At 42.5% G+C, this 13,048-nt stretch overlaps 1 protein-coding gene and 1 pseudogene across 9 annotated transcripts in view; both read right to left on the bottom strand.

Annotated features, from left to right (window-relative positions):
- The window catches only part of Plpp1 (phospholipid phosphatase 1), a 98,294-nt gene that overhangs the window by 3,122 nt on the left and 82,124 nt on the right, over positions 1-13,048 (bottom strand). The gene's annotated exons all lie outside the window — the stretch shown is intronic.
- On the bottom strand, positions 639-13,041 carry LOC141424200 (bublin coiled-coil protein pseudogene; annotated as a pseudogene).

Raw genomic sequence — 13,048 nt, 5'->3', positions numbered from 1 at the left:
TCCAACCTAAGGGAAACTCAGGACTTTTAAGGTCTTTCCTCTCATACAATCCTAAATCCCTCTTAACAATACTTTCCTTCCAAAGACTCTTTGACTATGACTGTAGATAATTTTTAGATATATATTAGGTATTATTTTGCCCAAATTTCTTCCCCATTATCCCAGGGAGAAGAATTAACATTCACTATGGATCAGTAATCAAATAAGTTGCAGCACACTTTACCCCTAAAAGTAGCTGGTTTTCTCCTTATACAGCCACCTATGTAGATATTTCTCCCACCAGTGACAGTGACTGATGACACAAATTATTTCACCAAGAGGGCTATGGGATCTCCTGATTTTGGTTCTATACCCAACCTGCACTCTAGACCCGAGCTCCTCTGGTAGCCAGTGGCCATGCCATGACTTGAGTGCAGTCTGTGGTTCTCAACCCTGAGTGATACAGGAAAACATGGGGCTAGGGTATTCATACAGCTCTGCTGTTCTCTATGGAGATGCTTTCATTTCAGTTGAACCCAAGAAAAGTAAACACCAGGAGTTTCTTGGACCACCCAAGTTTCACAGTTAACATGTCTTTAACTCTAGACTTTGACTTCTCTCCCAGTCCAAAGTCTCTAGTATGAGTAGGTTCAACAAAGCATACAGTGAGTGACACAGGTTACTCCAGAGGCACCTGCACACCCATGTTTATTGAGGCACTATTTACAATAGCCAAGTTACGGAAACAGCCAAGATGCCCCAGCACTGACGAATGGATTAAGAAAATGTATCTATACACAATGGAATTTTATGCAGCCATGAAGAAGAACGAAATGTTATCATTCACTGGTAAATGGATGGAATTGGAGAACATCATTCTGAGTGAGGTTAGCCTGGCCCAAAAGACCAAAAATCCTATGTTCTCCCTCATATGTGGACATTAGATCAAGGGCAAACACAACAAGGGGATTGGACTTTGAGCACATGATAAAAGCTTTAGCACATAAGGGAGGGGTGAGGATAGGTAAGACACCTAAAAAACTAGATAGCATTTGTTGCCCTTAATGCAGAGAAACCAAAGCAGATACCTTAAAGCAACTGAGGCCAATAGGAAAAGGGGACCAGGAACTAGAGAAAAGGTTAGATCAAAAAGAATTAACCTAGAAGGTAACACCCACGCACAGGAAATCAATGTGAGTCAACTCCCTGTATGGCTATCCTTATCTCAACCAGCAAAACCCCTTGTTCCTTCCTATTATTGCTTATACTCTCTCTACAACAAAATTAGAAATAAGGGCAAAATAGTTTCTGCTGGGTATTGAGGGGGTGGGGGGGAGCGGGAGGGGGCGGAGTGGGTGGTAAGGGAGGGGGTGGGGGCAGGGGGGAGAAATGACCCAAGCCTTGTATGCACATATGAATAATAAAAGAAAAAAAGCATACAGTGATAATGGCTCTACTTCCTAAACCTTTTTCAGGGTCTGCCATGCAAATCTTCAAGATCCCACCCTCTGGGGATGGGTGCAGCTCTGGCAGAAAGGGTAGTTAGTACACACAAGTCTTTAGGTTCAACCCTCAGCCCACTCCACAGACACTGGGATTTCCTCTACCACTTCTTTCCAAAAGTGTTACCTTCTTTCCCATTGTTTCACTTCATAACTTTTTACAAAGTCTTTTAAAAATTCTATTCATTGTCCTTTGAGAAGGGTTTCTTGAGAGAGGAAATGAAGGTCCCTGGTCAATGTGTTTTTATCTTGAAGTTCCTAAACACTTCACAGCACAGTGCTTCCTCCCCGGGAGAAATAAAAGACCTAGGTGTGCTTTGGATGCCAGGAAACAGCTTCTGGTTCTGGCTCTGTCACTGGACATTGGTCATGATTTGGGGCCAAACAAGTACATGGCATGATACCCTCTCAAAGGAAGTCTCCTCCTCCATCTTTCTCTAACTGCTGCAGAGAAACTGTGTCTAAAGCTAGAACTAGAAACACAAAGCTCATAGTAAAAGGCTCCCCCGGTCCCTGCCTTTGTAAATTCCATTCTTCCTCCTCCTCCCCCAACTCCACCCCCAATGTGACTCTTTGCTGGTGAGAAGGACACTACCCCATTTTGTGGGTAAGGCATTCTGTTCCTTTGAAAAGTCAGAAGAACTTGTGGTACCAGACAGGCTCAACAGTGTCTGTTACTCTCAGATTCCCCTTCTAAGGGGATACAAATGAAGCGCGAGCCCTACTTGGACAGTGTCACCCTGCCTGTCACTGACTAGATGACTTAAACCAGACCTCCCCAGAGATGTGCTTCACTGTATTCTCCCTCAGGAGTTCCTACTGGAAGTATGAAGGAGTTCTCTTTTTAGAAGTTGTGGAAAGATACCTAATGGGTACATGCTAGATTATTTGCAAACCAAAGTTACGAGGAAGTAAAAGGTACAGTTAGGCAAAGAGAGCAAGCCATTTAGTAGACAATGGAGTGGCAGCCATGTTGTGAAAACCCAAGTGGCCCGTAAGACACAAAGTTGGCTCAATTCCTACTGGGGCATTTGCTATTCCTACTGTCTAGCTTTGCTATAAACAACTTTCCCTATTAGAGGTGTCAGGGCGTCTGCTGTTTGCAGCTAAAAGATAAGAAAGCCAATTAAGAGCCGCCTCTGTGTGTTTCAACCAAAAATCCTGTTGTTCTGATTTGGATTTTATTACTCAATTCATAGTTTTACAAAAGATAAGTGTAAATTGGGAGGGAAAGTGTTCTTTTTATACACCTGGGCTCAGGCAGTGGGCAGGGGTGCAGGCTGACAAAAGGATTCTGTAACCAGCGCAATCCACAACACTCAACAAGAGCGAAATGAGCACAAGCCATCCTCTGAGGAAAAGACAAGCAGAAAAGAGCCTATTGGGGAAGCCATGCTCAGGTGGACTTACAGTGGTGGTAACCTAGCTTCTAAAAAAAGGAAATGAAAGGGAATTAACCCAAAGGTTAGCCTGGGATAGGGAGAATGATTTGGAGAGAATCCCTAGTTAGCTGACCAGACGAAAAAAGGCTTTCCTTCCTTGCTTAGAAAGGAAAACTCCACTATCTACTCCTTCTCACTGATTTCAACACTCTCCTGAAATACTTTGAAGAGTAACAGTCATGTTTATAAAAGGAACACCAAGCTTGCCACTACAGCAAGCATCCCTGCTGTACCAGGAAAACAATTACAGAGCAATTGGAAAGAGGCATAGGTTTCCAGAAGGCACAAATTTAAAATAAAAAAGAAAGAATAAATACTTCATACCCTGTGCACTCCTCTCTCCCTGCATTTGCATGTGCACAAATACTGCAGGAAGCCATGATAAGGACGGTCAATCAACATAGAAACCACTGCCAGGCTTCTCATCTCTACTAGGGGAAAGTTGTTTGAACCTTTCCAGTGGCTCAAAGCAGGAGCTCATTCAAGAAAAAGTGGCCCTAGAAATCTACCAGTACTGTCCAGGAAGCCCTCATATACCATGCATCACCACTGGCTTTTGTGAAAGTAAGGTTCCAGGTGTGGTTTTTGCCTCCAGAAGAGCAAAAAGCAAAAACTATCCTCCTGAGCCACTCTTCCAAGTAGGGCTCCCAGGAAACCCCAGGTGTGTCTTCACTGCAGGGTCAAATGTCTGTCTTTCCTAACAACATCAAGCTTTACCCTCAACATCGAGATAAGCTGCTCTCTTCAGTAATTTTAAAAAAATAAAAGCTTCATAGCAGGCTGGTGCCAGTTACTCAGGCCTCTAATCCTAGCTAACTCAGAAGGCTGAGATTGGAAAGATCAAGGTTCCAGTTCAACATGGGCAGCAAATTCACTAGACCCTATCTCCAAAATAACAGAGCAAATGAACTAGAGGTATGGCTCAAGTAGTAGGGCTCCTGCCTAGCAAGTGTAAGGCTCTGAGTTCAAATGTCAGTACTGCCAAAAATAATGTTTTTTTGGGGGGATGGGGGGGATGCCCAGGAGCTGGGCGGGCAGGCAACTGAATAGGCCACAGAGCCACACCTGGCCTCAGGAGGGCAGCTGGGCAGTGGGGGCTGGCACAGGCAGGCACACCCACTAGGGGACCCAAAGTTGTCTAAGCCAGGTAGTAGATCCCAGGCCAGAGCTTAGCCCAGGGAGGCAGAGTTGGGGCCTGGATGGGAGCTCCCACAGCTTAGGGACTGGCATTACCAGAGGCCTCCCCAAGCTGCTGCTAGAACTCAAGGCGTGTCTGCTGGTTGGACTCTAGCAGCTCCTGGAGACTGGCATGGAGGTGGTCATTTTTCTCCTCCAAGTGGTCCAGACAGGAGTTGGTCTGGTCCAACGTGGAGTACATGGCAGTGTACTCTGCTTCCCGAAGCCTTCCTCCTCGCCTTCTGCACCAGCCTCCACCCACATGCCCAAGTTCCCGTTGGGACCCGACATTTCGGGCTCTGGCAGCGCAGGAGCCATGCACGCAACATTGGAAATCAGTGTCCGTCATGCAGAAAGCCGGTACTGGCCAGAAGGTGGAAGCAGCTGATAGATCATAGGGCCACAATATTTTTTTTTAATCAAATTCAATGTCTGTGACACTACCTGAACATCTTATTCCACTACCACTAAAGGATTAATGCTATGGTCTGAATGTACGTGCCCCCAAATTCATGTTGAAATCCTGTCATAGGAACTGGGCCTTTGATAGGCGATGAGATCACGGGGGCAGAACCCTCGTGAATGGGGTCAGTGTTCTTTCTTGCAAGAGACCCAGCACCTCCCTTGCCCCTTCTACTATGTGAGGGGACAGCAAAAGTGAAGCAACCAGGAAGAGAAGAGTCCTCTCCAGAGCCCAGCCATACTGGCACACTGCTCTCAGACTTCTAGATTTCAGAACTGTGAGGAATACATTTCTGTTGTTTATAAAGTTACGCAGTCTGTGGTCACTGATTATAACAGCCCAGTAACCATTTTTGGCCAGAATTTATGAAACAACATTTAGTTTCCATTGAAGGATCTAATTTATAATTGCCTCACCTTCAAAATAGATTTTTGAAGCTGGTTTATTCTTATTTTGCCCCTTCTTGACTGGCCTTTTTAACATCTCTTACCTGCAAAATGGTATTCTGTCATAATCTGTTTAATACCCCACTATTAAAAGAAGGTTGATCATCTTCCCATCCCCCCATTTTAAAGTAAAGCCAAAGGCTCAGCTTGCAAGCTAAAAATGGTTTTCACATAGTTTTAAAGAGTTATTTGGTGATAGTGTAGTCCTGTGAGGGGAATTACCTGGCCAAGAGTAGATTAGGGTTGAAGTACTTTTCTCACCCCAAAGGAGGGCTGGGAATCAGGAAAATGAGATGCCTGACCACCTGACCAACTTTCCTGGAAAAGTTTATGTGACTCAGTTCCACCATACTCAAACACACACACCTGGCAAGGGCTTCTTGCTTGTAATAAATTAATGAATCAGGGATCCAAGATGGTGACTAGAGTGCAGAAGCAGATGGTGTGGGCTCTGTAAATCAAGAATCTTGCTGAGATGCTGGAGCCACACTTGGTAGAAATAAAGCACCAAGAAGAATCAAAACCTCAACACCCCGAACCCCAAGCCCATAAAAAGCTTCTCCACACGCCACTTTACACTGAAAAAAACAGGAGGGCTCCCATGCCACCAGACGCCGGTTCCAAACCTGCTTGGGAGACCAACAGGTGAGCACCAACTGTCATGCGGTATTCTCTCAGGCACCCCTGGGATAAACCAGCATAGCCCCCTGGACTGATTGCTGCCCTGCAAAAAAAAAAAAACTGAACAATAAACAAGGAACTGAAAGGGAACACACAGCAGAAGGGGCAGGGGTGCTGTAACTGCACCAGAGAAAGAGGGAGGAGCAAGGAGCTGATCTCCACGCAAACTTTCAGTAAACAGAGGCTGGAAGGGCAGAAGGACTGACAGCAGGCAGATGATAAACCAAACCTAAAATAAGATAGATAGTGGTCCACAAAGCTCATCTGAGCCAGTGAGCAACATCCAAAGTCAAATGACACTGCAAAATTGAAAAATAATCAGCAAACCATCACAACATGCTGACAGCAGAGGGCCAGCTGACGGATCACTGACCTTGCCCCAGAGAAAGGGGGCGAGGCAAAGAAACAAGCCACTAGTAAACCAACACCGCAAAAACCCAACTGCAAAGCAGACAGCTGGTGGGCCACAGGGCTAATCTCTGGGACCTGGGGACAAGCCACACCTCACTGAGGAAGGAGCTGACTAAACAGCTGCTGCTGAAAGACAGAAAAAAAAAAAAAAACTGGTGAGACTGCAACCACCTGGCGAGACTAAGACAGAGCTTCTGCTTAAATACCAACACCAAGACTGGATGCTGAAGGAGTAACACCAGAACTACTAAGACTGAAATTCTATTGTTCCTGAACCTGGAATTTTTTTGTGTTTGTTTGCTTTGTTTCTTATTTGTTTGTATGTGTTTGCCCATCTCTCCCTGTTGATTTATTTGGTTTTTTTTGTTTTGTTAGTTTTACTGTTGTGAGTTACCTAATACTAAATTACACACAGATCAGGGTCAGAAATAGCATATGTACACTAACCTAAAAACCCAACACACCCACAAAACAAAATTAAACCAAGGGAAAGAAAACAGGTGACTAAACCCACCAATATCCTATCAAGAACATAGTTACACAGTATCAAGTGGAGTGATGGGAAGACGAAAAAGGGATGGAAATCATTCTACCCCCCAAAACAATTTAATACAGGATTCAGAGGGAAATGAAGAAAATGCATACCCAGTTCCAGACTCCAATAAAACAAAGATAAACGATACCAAGGAACCCAATGAAGCCCAAAAGAACACACTGAAACAAGAAATCCTGCAAGTTATCACTGAGAATTTCATGGAAATGATACTAGATATGGTCAACCAAAACATACAAGAGGCACTCAAATTCCAAGACACCAAAAATAAAGAATACAAGAAGACACAGAAACAAATGAATGAACTCATAGGAGCCCTAAATAAACACCAAAGTGAAACACAGAACACCATAAATAGAGAGAAATGAGTTAAAGATGAATACTGACACTATTAAAGAGTAAGATATGGAAAACCTCAGAAAAAAAGAATGAAACAGAATACGAAACACAATGGAAGGCCCTCAAGCAGACTAGAAAAAGCTGAAGACAGAATCTCAGAACTTGAAGATGAGATGGACACTAAAGGAAAAAGTGAAGAACTGTGACTCAAACAACTCAAAACCTGTGAAAGGAATATGCAAAACTCAACAACTCCATCAAAAGACCAAACCTGAGAATCATGGGCATTGAAGGAGAAGAGGTGCAAGCAAAAGGATTCATAATATACTCAACAAAATAATAACAGAAAATTTCCCAAATCTAGAGAAAGCTATGCCCATTCAGGTACAGGAAGCCTCCAAGACACCAAACAGACATGACCAAAATAAAACTACCCCATGACATATTATTAAAACAACAAGCACAGACAATAGAGACAGAATATTGAAGGCTGTAATAGAGAAAAACAATAACATACAAAGATAAACCCATCAAAATCACAGCAGATTTCTCAACGAAACCTTAAAAGCAAGAACATGGAGTGAAGTATTCCAGGCACTGAATGAAAACAACTTCATCAACCCTAGGATACTCTACCCAGCAAAACTATCATTCAAAGTAGATGGAGCAATAAAAGTCTTCCATGATAAGCAGAAACTGAAACAATATATAGCCACCAAGCCACCACTACAAAAGATTCTTCAAGGAATTCTGCACACAGAAAATGAAAGCAAACAAAACCATGAGAGGACAGGCAACACCAAAGCACAGGAGAAGAAAAGACAAGGAATCAGAGAGTTAACATTAATTCAGCTGCACACAATCAAACCCTTAAACAACAAAACAACTAAATGACAACAATCACACTGAATGTTAACAGACTTAACTCCCCCATCAAAAGACACTCTTTGACAAACTGGATTAAAAAGGAAGATCCAACAATCTGTTGTTTACAGGAGACCCACCTCATTGACAGAAACAAGCACTGGCTTAGGGTGAAAGATTTACCAAGCCAATGGCCCCCCAAAACAGGCAGGAGTAGCAATACTTATCTTGAACAAAGCAGACTTCAAACTTGCATTGATCAACCAGATAAAGAAGGACACTCCACACTAATAAAAGGGGAAACACAGTCAAGGCAATACTCAGCAAAAACAGCAATGCTGGCGGTATCACAATTCCCAACTTCAAACTATATTAAAAAGCAATAGCAATAAAAATAGCATGGTACTGGCACAAAGACAGACATGAAGACCAGTGGAACAGAGGACCCGGAAGAGAGGACCCGGATATGAATCCACACAGCTATGCCCACCTTCTTTTTGACAAAGGCGCCAAAAATGTATCATGGAGAAAAGACAGCATCTTCAACAAATGTTGCTTGGAAAAGTGGTTATCTGCCTGTAAAAAAACTGAAAGTAGATCCGTATTTATCACCCTGTACTAGTATCAACTCAAAATGGATCAAGGACCTTAATATCAGACCCAAAACTCTGAAGTTAGTTCAGGAAAGAGCAGGGAATACCCTGGAAGTAATAGGTATAGGTAAGGACTTCCTCAATACAACCCCAGTAGCTCAGCAACTAAGAGAAAGGATGGACAAATAGGATTACATGAAATTAAAAGGCTTCTGCACAAAAGAAATGGTCTCTGAACTGAAGAGACCACCCACAGAGTGGGAGCAAATATTTGCCAGCTATACATCAGACAAAGGACTGATAGCCAGAATATACAGAATATACAAAAAACTAAACTCTCCCAAAATCAATGAACCAATAAAGAAATGGGCAACTGAACTAAACAGAACTTTCTCAAAAGAAGAAATTCAAATGGCCAAAAAACACATGAAAAAATGCTCACCATCCCTAGCCATAAAAGAAATGCAAATTAAAACCACACTAAGATTCCACCTCACCCCTGTTAGAATAGCCATCATCCAAAACACCACCAACAACAGGTATTGACAAGGACGTGGGGAAAAAGGAACCCTCGTACACTGCTGGTGGGAATGTAAGCTAGTGCAACCAATCTGGAAGAAAATATGGAGGCTTCTTAAAAATATAAACATAGATCTGCCATATGATCCAGCAATCCCACGCCTAGGGATATACCCAAAGGAATGCAACTCAGGTTACTCCAGAGGCACCTGCACACCCATGTTTATTGCAGCACTATTCACAATAGCCAAGTTATGGAAACAGCCAAGATGCCCCACTACAGACAAATGTATTAAAAAAAAAAAAGTGGTACTTATACACAATGGAGTTTTACTCAGCCATGAAGAAGCATGAAATCTGACTTGTCATTTGCAAGTAAACTGAAGAACATCATTCTGAGCGAGGTTAGCCAAGCTCAGAATACCAAAAATCTATGTTCTCCCTCATATGTGGACTTTAGATCCAGGCCAAATGCAGCAATGTTGTTGGACTTGGGTCACATGACAAGGGGAAAGCACATACAGGAGGAATGGGGATAGGTAAGAAACCCAAAACTTGAAAGTGTTTGATGTGCCCACTGCAGAGGAGCTAATACCGTAATGTCGTAAAGCGACAGAGGTCAATATGGGAAGGTGATCGGGAACTAGTGAAAAGGTCAGGTAGAGGTGAATCAATTCAGGTTGTAATATACTTTTGCATGGAAGCAAAGCTAGGAATCTCTCTGTATAGCTGTCCTTACCTCAACTAGCAAAACGCTTTGTCTTATTATTGCTTATGTCTTCAACAAAATTGGAGAAAAGGGCAGAACAGTTTCTGCCTAGAAGCAAGGGGGGTGGGGAGGAATATGGCCCAAACAATGTATGCACATATGAATAAATTAATAAACTTAAAAAATCAATGAACTACAAAGGAAAAAAAAGTTATTTGGGGGCTTGGGATGTAGTTCAGTCATAAAGCATTTTGCCTGGTATATGTGAGGCCCAGGATTAGATCCCCAGCTTTCCTGTGTGTGTGTTTAAAATATGGAAGAACATATAATCTACAAAGCCTAAATATCTGATGTCTAACCTTTTACTGAAAAAAACTGCTGACTTCTGAACTGTACTTACATCACACTCAACACAAAATACACCTTGGTCTACTTATTCTGAAACACTGCTTCTGAGACCAAATCTAGCAAACTAAACCGATTGTTCCACCTACATCTGACACAGATCTGGTCAGCACACTGTAAAGCAGGCCTCAGCCTCTGAGCTTCCATTTCACTGTCTTTGGCAGTCATGGATTTCTGACGTTTGTATCTTGAATCCCACCCCAAGCAGGATGCATGTGGTCTAAGGGCCATGAGTTGTTCATTATCTGTCCAGTGCTCAGCCATCCTTCCCCCATTTCAGAAACATCTTCATGAAGTATCAGCAATACCACATGATACTGGTGGGGAGTGGGGGACAGGAGATCTGGCACTGTCTAACCTGGGTAAGAGGTAGTTTGTGGCCAGGAGGAAAAGAGCCTGAAGCACAGTGAGGGGGACTTTGTGACAGGCAGTCATGTAAGCAATCTGGGGTTGTAGCCTCAACAGGATGGTAAGAGGAAAAATCCTTTCCAGTATACCAGTGAGTATACCCTGCCCTATGCCATGACTATTCTTCTGAATAGTCACTTAAACTGGCTGTGTGCAAAGTGGCTTTGCCCTGAGTTTCCTGTGGCCCAGGCATTTCCACTGGTGTTGACTCCCTAGCACTGTGTCTGGAGCTGGACTACCTGTCAGAGCAGAACAATAAGCAGTGGGTTGGTTTGAAGAGACATTTTTCACTGTAAGTTAATTTCTAGGTATCAAGAATTCTTCAGGATTTAAATGACTGTACATCTCCACCCAAGTCTGGGACTGACCATGATGTCAAGATGCCCAGAGAAACAAGGAATCTGCCTTAAGGAATCTGGGGGAGGGAAGGTTCATTGCTGCATATAAATAGGAAAGCAGGAAAGCAAGGAGACATCTGTATATTCAGGACTGAAATCAAAGCTGGGGCTAACTCCCAATCAAGTAAATATTTCTACAGCTTAGAGTCAGTAAAAAGCTAGTACGTGATTATGCTTCTCCAGAAAGCCCTTGGTCTACAACAAACCTATGCATCCACACTTTTTTCTCATAAATTACATCTAAGTGGCTCACACTGACCCAATTACTACATTGTGGTTGAGGTAATTTTCCCTGTGTGCATGTCCCTAAGTTGCCTCCTCATGGGATTCTTCCTGCATATCCACAAAGCAGGCCTGCAACCAGGCCCTCTTAAAGCCATTCTATCCCCTACATTTCATCAGTGTGGCTTCTTAATAAAGCAAGGGCTCCTGATTGTCAAGAGATGCCTGGAGAGCTCACAGACCTTAGTAGTTCCCTCCCAAAGGCTTCTACTCTCCATCAGTAAAATGGTGGTAATTACTCATTTATTTCTTCATGCAAATTATGAGAAAGTAAAAATTTTAAATAATGTAAAAAGCAAATCATCAATATTAACCAAAACAAAGATTCCTAGGTCTCTTATAAAGAAGACATGCACAGGTGAGGGAATAATGAACCATAAGCCCTGGTGGGTCTGGCTACACATGAGTGAGACTGGCCATCTGTAATTCCACCTATGGGGGAGGCACAGATAGGAGGATCATGGTCAGAGACTAGCCTGGGCAAAAGCATGAAACCCTATGTGAAAAATAATTAAAGCCAAAAGAACTGGGGGTGTGGTTCAAGTGGTAAAACACCTGCCTATCAAGTATAAGGCCGAAGTTCAAACTCCAGTTGTGCCAAAAACAAATAAGCAAACCAAAGAAACCACTCAGTACAGTAACAGACTTGTGCTTTGGGGAAAGTTCTCAGGACACTGAAGGTTCTTGCCATTCTCCTGCCTTCCCTTTCTTCCCTAGTGCCCTATTTTAAAATTAAAAACTAGGATGCTCCCTTCTTTAAAGAAAGCTAATTTTTCTTAAGATAGCAGGATGTTAGAACAGTATTTGCTGTTAACGGCCTTAAAATAAGTCACATTTCCCATGGCACATCTACAGAAACATTTGGATATCTGTGTTAAAAGAGAAGCCCCAAACTCTACAAGTCTGCATGGCTGCTTCCTCACAAACTAAACTAATGTAACATGAAAGACCTGCAATTTCCAGAAATGTTGAGGAAGTCAAAAATTAGCTTGCATTGGCTTAAAGTTGGGGATATGAATTTTATGTAACATCTGCAATTTTTACACTGTTTTAACTTTGGGAATTTGGTTTTTCAAATGATAGATGATTCTAGTAAAGTTCATTTTAAATTCTCTTTGAGACCAAATTAACCCTCACTAGTCTACCCTTAATATTACTTATGATTTTTAGTCTAACCCTTCAATATTCATACAGCACTTAATGTGATAAGAGGAAAAAAATAGGAATCTGCCATTGTACATGAAATACAACTATATAAAAATCTACTTATAAGGAAAATTAAGACACAAAAATTAGAGTTGATCTGTTAAGATACAGAATTCTCTCTCCTCTCCCTTCAAATGTTGGTAATAAACCATACGGTAATACACAGAATGTAAGTAATACGTAAATAGAGAACATTATAAAAAATTAAAATCATTTAAAAATGACCTTTAAAGATTCCCTGTTGTGTGTCCTAAAATGTGGTCTTCTGTTAGTTACTCTCAAAAACTACCTATTCATCTCTGGTTTGATAAGCAAAATGTGGGTGCAAATCTTGTCTAACTCCTCCTGGGAACCTGGGATAATACAGATGCAAATGGCCAGCGATCTGACCTGGCCCTAGAAATTCTACAGATGACAGCTCCCAGAAGAGGAAAACACTAGTCCCATGGAAAGCAGTCTGGGAAATGTTTCAGAAAGTGAAAACAAAACCTTAGTAGTGGCCGATCCTGGGGCACAGAAGCCATCTGAAGGCTCTAGAAATCTCCCAAATTAAGAGTGCACATTCTTAGCAGGAGTCTTAAGAGCTGTGCTGCAAGTCTGTGCAGCATGGGAGAAGACACCTCTGCAGAGCTGCCACCCATGCAGTACATACCCCAGTCCTCTGTGAACACA

The sequence above is a fragment of the Castor canadensis genome, chromosome 6 (assembly GCF_047511655.1).
Source record: "Castor canadensis chromosome 6, mCasCan1.hap1v2, whole genome shotgun sequence".
NCBI lineage: Eukaryota > Metazoa > Chordata > Mammalia > Rodentia > Castoridae > Castor > Castor canadensis.
Note: the sequence above shows the minus strand (reverse complement) of the source record. Positions and strands in the feature narration are given on the sequence as shown.